The sequence below is a fragment of the Perognathus longimembris genome, chromosome 10 (genome assembly GCF_023159225.1).
Source record: "Perognathus longimembris pacificus isolate PPM17 chromosome 10, ASM2315922v1, whole genome shotgun sequence".
NCBI lineage: Eukaryota > Metazoa > Chordata > Mammalia > Rodentia > Heteromyidae > Perognathus > Perognathus longimembris.
Window position 1 is genome coordinate 70,678,544 of NC_063170.1, and position 9,812 is coordinate 70,688,355.

At 50.4% G+C, this 9,812-nt stretch overlaps 1 long non-coding RNA gene across 1 annotated transcript; it reads left to right on the forward strand.

The window, feature by feature from the left end:
* The first annotated feature begins 819 nt into the window (after window positions 1-819).
* Window positions 820-2,080, forward strand: LOC125358856. Its single transcript, XR_007212410.1, has 2 exons — window positions 820-1,046; window positions 1,616-2,080. It is a non-coding gene; the product is annotated as an uncharacterized LOC125358856 (long non-coding RNA).
* Window positions 2,081-9,812: the final 7,732 nt, after the last annotated feature.

Consider the following 9,812-nt stretch of genomic DNA (forward strand, 5'->3'; position numbering starts at 1 on the left):
ACTCACCTAGCCAGCAATGCCTTCCACTGCAAGATGATTCTTTAAAAGCCCTGGGCCCTAACACATCCTTCTGAATTTACCTATTACAGTTACCTACACTTACCATTTCACTGGGACCCTGTCCCCACCCCTCTATGTTTGCATCTCAGGCACCAGGAGGCGAGTGGTTTCCCCCACCATGCAACCCCATTGTAACTTATTGCCAACTGACCCTGGGCTGAAAACTCTGAAACCAGGAGCCAAACAAACCTCTCCTCTTGGGCTGGGAAAGTGGCTTAGTGAAGCCCTGGGTTCGATTCCTCAGTACCACATACACAGAAAAAGCCAGAAGCAGTGCTGTGGCTCAAGTGGTAGAGCGCTAGCCTTGAGCAAAGAAGCTCAGGGACAGTGCCCTGGCCCTGAGTTCAAGCCCCAGGACTGGAAAAGGGAAAGAAAAAAACCTCTCCTTTTGTTAAGTGGGCCATCTCAGCTATTTTGCCCTGGTAATAGAGCTGACTACCTGGGGCCGGGGGGTGGGGGCATTGGGACTGATTTGAAGGGGATACAAGGACCAGGTCCCTCCTTACCTTCTCGTTTGCTTCCTGGCCATGATGCGAGTATCTTTGCTCAACCACATACTCCTAGAGCCTTACCACAGGCCTAAAACCACAGGCCCAACAGATCACAACCTGGAACCTCCAAAACTATGAGTCAGAATTAACCCCTCCCTCTTTTTTTTTTTGTTAGCTCAGACATGTGTTACAGTGATAGAAAGCTAACACACATGGCAAGTGAGGTACAGGGTAGGAGTTAAGCAGGGGGAAAAAAACCCACTGATGTTCTCGGCAATTTGAAGATTCCTCCAGTTCTCCCTGAGCCAACTCAGCAGCAGGCGTGAGTTGGCCTTTAACATGCCCCTGCCTCCTGCCCCTTGTATTTCCTGCAGAGGCCTTGCTGACTTGGAGCATCGCAGGGTCTGTCACCAAGGAAACCTGGGCCTCAATCCTAGCCACATCTGCCCACCATGTGCACCCTAAATGAAGGAGCTGGTCCATCCTGGTGACCAGGTAGTGCCCCCTAAAGCTAAAGCCCTTGCCTCCACTGTAACCCCTTGTACAACCTCACCAGGCTCCAGCCTCATCCTCAGGGACGTTGACATATTTGGTGGCGTGAAGCCAGCCCTCTGCTCCGGGGTCCTGGCAGCCCAAGGCTTGCCCTGCCTTGTAAGGACTGGTGCTCAGGGAATTCCAGGGCTGTGGGAACTCATTAGCGCACAGGGCTGCCAGCAACAAACATGACATGTGCTCCCCTAGCTGCACGGATGCAGAGAGACAAACACCAAACAACTGCCACTCGCCACCCCAGATGCACACACAGAAATACACTGCCTGTTGTTTTGCACTTTGCCTTTTAAAATCTAAAGCACATCTTTATAGATACCCCAACATCAGCAGGCCCTGGTCTACTACTACCTTTTTAATGCCCATGCTATATTCCATTGCACGATTGTCTTTTGTCCCTGTGCATGCATTTCTAGTTTCTTTGCTCTCAGATGCCTCAGAAGGTCCTTGGTGTCCCTGGGCATCTGGCCATATTTCCACAGAGTTCACACATGCCCTGGCATTGCCCCAAACAGCTAGCCCAGTGTGTCCTCGTGCAAGCAGCAAGATTCCACAGCCACAGCCATTAAAGGCTCCTCCAAGTTTCTTCTCAGATTCACTCTCCTTGATTCCATTCACCAAAACAAGTCACATGGCCAAGGCTACAGCCAGTGCCCGAGAGACACTGCCAAGGTACTGGAGCACCAGGAAGCAGAAATCACTGGGGCTCTCGTTGCTGCCATTTACCACACACTGCCCTCAGCAGATTGAAAGAAGATCTCCATAGCAACCAGCCACCGACCACGCCTGAGGCCCAGAGAGTAGCCACGGTGCTTCACGGGGGGGGGGGGGGGCTGCTTGACCTCTTTCTACCCGGGACCTGGAACTACACTGAATCCTTTTGGGGCTTGGGTGCATCATCCAGAGAGAAGGGAGAGGGGTGGGACATCCTTCAATGGTCAGACATGAGATCTGGACAGAGGAATTAAGTTGGAGTATTACAAAAAATAAAGACAGGCACCAATGGCTCACATCAATAATCCTAGCTTCTCAGGAAGCTGAGATTTAGGGCCAAAGTTCAAAGGCAGGCAACTCCATGAGGCTTTTACATCCAGTTAACCAAAGAAAGGCCAGAAGTGGGGGTGTGGCTCAAGTGGTAAAGCACCAACTTTGAGTAAAAAAGCTAAGTGAGAGTGCCAAGCCCTGAGTTCAAGCCCCAATACCGGCAGGGGCACTCAGGTATTTTAAGCTCATAGGCTAGAATGCAAATCCACCGGAACTGAGAGAATAGTTGGCATCCTGATGAAAGTGGAGAGGGGAAGGCAGATGCATGAATGCAGAGGGACTTTTTCCCACGTTGGGGGAAGCGATCTGCCCTCACGGTGAGGTCAGAGGGGTACCCCAGTAACCCCCAGCCTACTGTCCTCATTTCATAGCCCCGGAAAAAGCAGCCGTGCAGGGTGCTAATGCATGAGCAAGCGTCTGGTTCTGTCTGGTTCTGCCACACCATGGCTGCCGGGGTGTGCTTCAGACAATCGAATGATTTCTTAATTGGAGTCTCCTGCTTAATTAGCTGCTTCCTGAGCGTTTGTGCTCTCAGCAGTTCCCTGTCAGCACTGCCAGCTCTGCACAGCTGTGGCCTTGCTTCAGGTTTTGCCCAGGACAGCTGGGAGGGGAGGGGCTTGCAGGCTACCCAGAGAGAGGGGAAGCAGCTGCTCCCCTCAACATCAGTGGCTTCCCAGGGCTTCACAGCCAGTCCCTGGTTCAGCCCTGGGGGCCAGGCACTGGAACTCTGCAGTTGGCTCCCCTTGTCACGGAGGGTGAACCTGGGGGCCAGGCACTGGAACTCTGCAGTTGGCCCCCCTTGTCACGGAGGGTGAACCTGGGGGCCAGGCACTGGAACTCTGCAGTTGGCCCCCCTTGTCACGGGGTGGGCCTCTGCCTCTCTCTGGACTCCAGTGACGATGAAAAGTCTCCTTTTCAACTGGGCACTGGTGGCTCACGTCTGCAATCCCAGCTACTCAGGAGGCTGAGAGCTTAAGGATGGAAGTTCAAGGTCTGCCTGGGCAGACACATCCTGGAGACTCTTATCTCTAATTGACTAGCAAGAAAGCCAGAAGTGGAGGTGTGGTTCAAGGGGTGGAGACCATATTGTGTGTGTGTGTGAGAGAGAGAAAAAAGCTAAACTAAGGCCTTGAGTTCAAGCCCCAGGAAAAGGGATGGTGGTAGAGAGGGTGTTAATTCTCAGGCTTCCACGTTCTCTTAGTTTTCCATCACTATAACAAAACACTAGAGGAAATCAACTTATGAATCAAGGTTTATCGCTCATGACACTGGATTCAGTCCAAGACTGAATGTGTTGTCTTTAGTATCAAAGGCAGAACATCCTAGTGAGAGCACGTGGTGCAAAGCACGGCCTTTGTGAGTCAAAAGGAGTCCCTGGAGTCGCTCTCCTTGGCCTAAGGATGTCCCATGAGCCCCCACCGCACCCCACCTCACCTCCCAGTGGAGCCCTCTGGGGCCTAAGCCTGTAACACTTGGGCCTTCGAGGACGAGCAACCTCCAAGCGGTAGCGGGTCCTGAATTCTTAGTTGAGGTGATCTACAGGTGAATGGACTACAGTGCAGTTGGAGTTGTGCTAGCTGGCTAAGTCCCACCCACCCACCACCCGATGAGCCCTTTCCTACCCTACTCCACCGGGTGTTCTCGTTGCTGCCTGCAGGCGGCGCTGTGGATAAGCAGTCCTGCCGAGCCAGGAGGTTCTTTTTTTCTTACCCAGGTGGGTCCCTGCTGAGTGATGTTTGGGGTCTGGTCCAGGGAGGTCCTGGGGGTCCAGGAGCCGGGGGGCATATCCGCAGCCTTGCTCCTTGATGATGGGGGTTGCTGACTCCTGTCACAGGCATCTTGTCGCAGTAGCTTACGTTACACAAGTTGCTTTTTAGAAGTGGTCTTTTACATACTTGCCCAAATGATCCTGAACAAGTCACCGTAAAGAGCACACTGAGAAGCTCTAAGTGGCTCTGCCTAGGCGAGTGGATGAAAGGCAGGTGTGGGGGCCACCACTCCTTGCAGGGAACTAATGATGAGACAGTGCTCCACATACACCCCTTCCCAACAACCTGCCCCTCCCCTAGTCCTCAGAACCTACCCAGCCAGAATCTGGGGGGGAGTTGGGGAATCTGCACTTGAGCCAATCCTCCTAGCTACACCTCCCATGTGACTGGGGTTACAGACGCTAGGTTTATAGTTTAAAATGGGTTCTTCTAACCTTTCACCCAGGTTGGACTTGAACCTTAAGTCTCCCAATAATTAATTCAGGAGTATAATTTGTCCTTTGAATGAAAAATGTTTTCCCTTTAAGCACAACTCTTACCTGAGTTTTCTGAGAAGGGAATCTCTTCAACTTTTCCACACAGCCTGGCCTTGAATAGGATCCTCCTATTCCTAGCCTCCCAAGAACTAGGTTCATAGGGCATGAGCCGCTTGTGCCTGGCTCTACTCTAGGTCCCTTGTTGTTGTTCTTTATAGTGTTGGGGATAAAATCAGGAACCCATGCATGAATACACACACACACACACACACACACACACACATATACACACATTGTTGGTGCTGGAGCTTGAACACAAGGCCTAGGTTTTGTCGGTGAGCTTTTGTTTTGCTCAACCACTTTTATTTTGTTCTACCACTGGAGCCACAACTCCACTTTGTTTTCTTGGTGGTTAATTGGAGATTGGTTTCACAGACTTCCTGCCCAAACTGGCTTCAAACCTCAATCTCAGATCTCAGCTTCCTGAGTAGCTAGGATTACAGGCATGAGCCACCGGTGCCCAGAACATTTTTATAATTAAAAAGTACATAAGAAATGAACGTAATAAAATCTAGGAGGCCACCAGTGGCTCACACCTACAATCCTAGCTACTCAGAAGGCTGAGGTCTGAGGATCACACTTCGAAGCCAGCCCCGCCGCCCCCCCCCCCAAAAAAAAAATCCCTGTGAGACTTCTATCTCCAATTAACTACTCAAAACTCGGAAGTAGCACTGTGGCTCAAGTGGTAGAGCGCCATCCTTGAGCACAAAGAGGTTCATGCACCGCCCAGGCTTTGAGTTCAAGCCCCACAACTGACCCCCCCCCCAAAAAAAACCCCCTCAGAATTAACAAGCCACTAGAAAGTTCATTAGGAAAGAAAGAGCAGAGAAAGAGAGTCGAGGCTTAGGGATGCCACGGGAACTGAAGCCTGTACAAGCTGCAGATGGCAAGATAAGCTGATAGGCCCAAACCTGCCTGGCAAGAAAAGGGGAGCAGGGGTTACAAAAGAACAAGGAAGGAAGGACGAAAGGGTGAGGAAATAAAGATGGTGGGGCAGTAAATCATTGCCATATTTCTTTTCTAATAAACTTTTCTATCACCTTTATTATACTTGCGTCGCCTGAATTATTCTCTTGCCAGACATAAGGACCCTAAATTTCTGGTAACATATTTGGAGCTTTGGCCGGGAATTTAGGGCTGAAGTGTGCCTTTTTCTGACTTACACAAACCAAAAGATAATAATATATGTGGAAATAATCACAAAACTCCATTTGGACATTTAATATGCAATCATAAAAAGACTAGTGCTTGGTAGTTTTCAGTATATTTACAGAGTTGTGCGCCATGCCCACTCTCTGATGTTAGAATACCCTCTCTGCTCAGGAAAGCCAGGCTGTCACTCCCTTTCACCCCCTCCTGTCCCCCACCTCCTCATCCTGACTTGTCAGCCACCTACCGTTCTCTATGGAGTTGCCCACCCTGACACCTGGCAGACATGGAGTCACGGGGAATTTGGCCTTGCTTTCATTGTTTGCTTTCACTGAGCTTGATGTCTTCAAGATTCTCCCCCTCCCCTCCCCCCCCCCCCCCCGCTATTTGCTAACCCTTTCATTAGTAGGCCCTGCTCCACCTCTGACTTTTTGATGGTTGACTAAGATAAGGGTCTCTTGGACTTTCCTGCCCTGCCCTGGCTGGCTTTGAACCCCGATCCTCAGATCTCAGCCTCCTGGTGGCTAAGATTACAGGCGTGACCAGCACCCGGCATAGTAAGCATCTTAGTTTGACTACAGAAACCCCAGTGTGTCCGCAAAGGAAGCTTCTCCTAAGCCTTTGTGAGTAGAAACATAAGGATGGTCTCCACCCCCGCCCCCCACTGCTGCTGCCATCTAAAATGAATTCATTCTCCCTGCCCCCCTTTGGCCAGTCCTTTGGGGCTTGAACTCAGGGCCTGGGCACCATCTCTGAACTTCTTTTGCTTAAAGCTAGCACTCTACCACTTGAGCTATGGCACCACTTCTGGCTTTTTGCTTATGTAGTGCTGAGGACTCGAACCCAGGGCTTCATGCATGCTAGGCAAGCGCTCTACCACTAAGCCACCTTCCCAGCCCCTAGAATGAATACCTTTTGCAGCACATCTGGTCTCAAATATTTCCAATAACGGCTAGCAGACCAAATTGTTCCCTGAACTTGGAAGAGGCAATTTTCAGTTCCCCCAGTCTTTGCCCAGGCTTGCTACCATCATCCTCGGGAAGATTCTTCAGAAACAAGAAAAACACAGCTTGCTGCAATTCCGTGATTTCCTTCTGTGTGTTGACAATTTGACTTTTTTTCTTCTTCTTCCTAGAGAATGAAGTTGTCCCCCTCCAGTCAGCCACTGTTGCCGTCTACGTGCTCGGTCTGCTCCCCGCCCAATGGCTTTGTCCCACTCTGTTCTCCAAGCCATTCACAGGCCCCACAACTAGCCGTCCCTCTGACCCCCACCCTGTAGGAAGAGGGATCTAGCAGTTCCCGGATCATGTCGGGCCGATATGTAATCACACCATACAATTCCTTCCTGTACTGTGATTGCCCCTCATTCTGCATATTAATACTTCATTTCCTCCTATTAAATCCCATTGTCAGTTCTTTGCAGCAAACCTTAGAGGGTGTCGGCTCTGTGTGTGTGTAATTCACCTTTGCCCCTATACTATACCCCCCCAACACCAAGTTCACATCCAGGTGATCATCCTTTTGTTTTATGCTGGCGGTACTGGATTTGAACTAGCAAGGCAGGCACTTTACGATTGAATCATGCCTCCAGCCTTTTTTGTACTGTTGGGTTTTTTGGCCAGTCACGGGGCTTGAACTCAGGGCTGGGCATTGCGTGTGGAGGGGGAGTTTCGTGGGTTTCTACCCAAGGCTGGCCTCCAAACCACTAAGATAACAGGCGTAAGCCCCTGGCAATCTTGCTAGTAACTCAGTAACCTTCTCAGGCACGGGGCCAGTGGATAGCGGAGCCCCAGCCTGGCCTGCCTGCACGCAGGGCTTCCCTGTGAGCTGCCCAGTGTGTGTGGCGGGGCAGCCTGCTCTCGGTGGGTGTGGGCTCAGCCCACTCCGGAGATGGCAGAGTGGGCACTGTCCATGGGGAAATGCACAACTATACAGATGGACTTAAGGTTGTTTTATGGCCATACACAGACAGCATTAAACAATGTTAGAAGAAAGTGAGATACACATCCCTAAAAAAAAACAAAACCCTGGTGTGAGTTCGAAAGCTGCTGCCACTTTTCTTTTTAACCAAATCTTTTTTGAAATTATGATAAAAATATACCTAACATAAAGTTACCACCACTTTTATTGATTTATTTATTTGAAGTCTTGGCCTGGGTGCCGTTCCTGAGCGTCTTTGTGTTCAAGGCTAGCACTCCACCACTGGAGCCACAGCGCCCCGTCTCACTTTTTCTGAGTAGTTTATTGGAGATAAGAGTGTCATGGACTTTCCTACCTGGGCTGGCTTCAAACCATGATCCCCAGATCTCAGCCTTGTGAGTGGCTGGGATGACAGGCGTGAGCCCCCAGGGCCCGGCTACCATCTTGTTTTTCAGTGTATCCAGTTCAGTAGTATTCACTATGTTCACACTGTTTTCCAACCAAGCTCCTGATTTTTTTTTTTTCATCTCACAAATGGAGGTGTGGGGAGCCCCGTTAAGGAACAACTCTTGCGCTCCGTACCCGCTGTCCCGGCCCTCGGCAGTCACAGTTCTGTCTATGGATGCAAGGATTCTGAGACCCTCGGGTCAGTGGAATCGTGGGTGGGCTGTCCTGTTCCGGCTGGCTTCCTTCGCTCAGCCCGGGGCGCCTGAGGCTCAGCTAGGTTGTCACATGCGGCAGAACTGCCTCCCTTCCACTTCCGGGCGGCACAGCATTCCACACGCGCACACAGCATGTCTGCTGGCCCGTTTGTGGATGACCCTGGGTTACGCCCCACCTTTTGGCTACTATCAGTGATGCTGCAAACATCTAGTCATGTCTGTGCTCTCAGTCCTTGAGAAAATCGCCCAAGGCCCTCAAGCAGCATTGTGGCAGCACTGTGGCTGTAAATATACATATTGTAGAGACACCAGTGGAAGGCTAGGATGTCCTTCTTTGTTCCAAATGGGACAGGGGAAGCCCGGCTGCAGAAGGGGCAGAGCAGGCTATGGCCTGTGGCAGGCAATGGACACTTCGGCTTTCTCGTAGTCTGTCAACTTCTGTAACTGTTTGAGGCTCTCCAATGTAAATTATCCTCCCTTCTCCCCACCATGGCACAATGGAATTCTGGAATTAACCCAGGCCTGTGCATGCTAGGTAAGTGCTCTATTTCTTGAGCTAAATCTCCCAGCCTATTTGTTATTTATTTTGAGACAAAGTTTCACCACCTCTTTTTTTTTTTTTTTGGTCAGTCCTGGGGCTTGGACTCAGGGCCTGAGCACTGTCCCTGGCTTCTTTTTGCTCAAGGCTAGCACTCTGCCACTTGAGCCACAGCACCACTTCTGGCCGTTTTCTGTATATGTGGTGCTGGGGAATTGAACCCAGGGCCTCATGTATACGAGGCGAGCACTCTTGCCACTAGGCCATATCCCCAGCCCTCACCACCTCTTTTTGCTGAAGCTAGCCTCAAACTTCTCAGCCCTCCTGCCTCAGCCTCCTGAGTTGCTAGGATTACAGATGGATGCCATCAAGCTCAGCTTGTAAAATGATTTTGAAAAAAAATACTACTTGTTCCTAATAGGAAAAAGTTAATTGCTTAAAAAATTCCCTCAATACTGACATGCTATAGACAGGCTGGTGTGGCTGGCTCTTGTGTTTGACAACTTCCAACTAAGGGACCTGGGAGCTTCCTGGGCACTGGGGGTGAGTCTCGGGCCCTGAGAACGAGCCCTGGGCACTGGGGGTGAGTCTCGGGCCCTGAGAACGAGCCCTGGGCACTGGGGGTGAGTCTCGGGCCCTGAGCCTGCCACAGGAAACAGCAGGTTGTTGTAATGGGCTAACATCTCTGTTTCCTTTATTTATTTCATGGCTATTTCTATTTCTATTTTGGCAACAGATACTGGTTTTCTATTTATAGAAAGAGTAAATCTTGCTTCTTAAACATTTGCAAACACTTCGATTTAAAGACAAACAGGAAATAACAGTACAGGTGGTATTCAGATACTGTAAAAAAATTTTTTTAGGGTGCTAGGAAATGACAGAAGTTTGGGAGGCACTGATAGCAGCTTGCAGGAAATATTTCCTTATTTTATTTGCCAGGCAGACAAACTGTCTCACACTAGTCTGTGATTTCTTCTGCTCCTGAAGGTCTCTGTGCCTCGGGGACAAATGGTGTGCTTAGCTCCCTCTCTCCTCAGAGAAACCCCGAGGAGGGTCCCACGGAAGGAAGTGGGGTTCACTGCGAATCCTCTTAG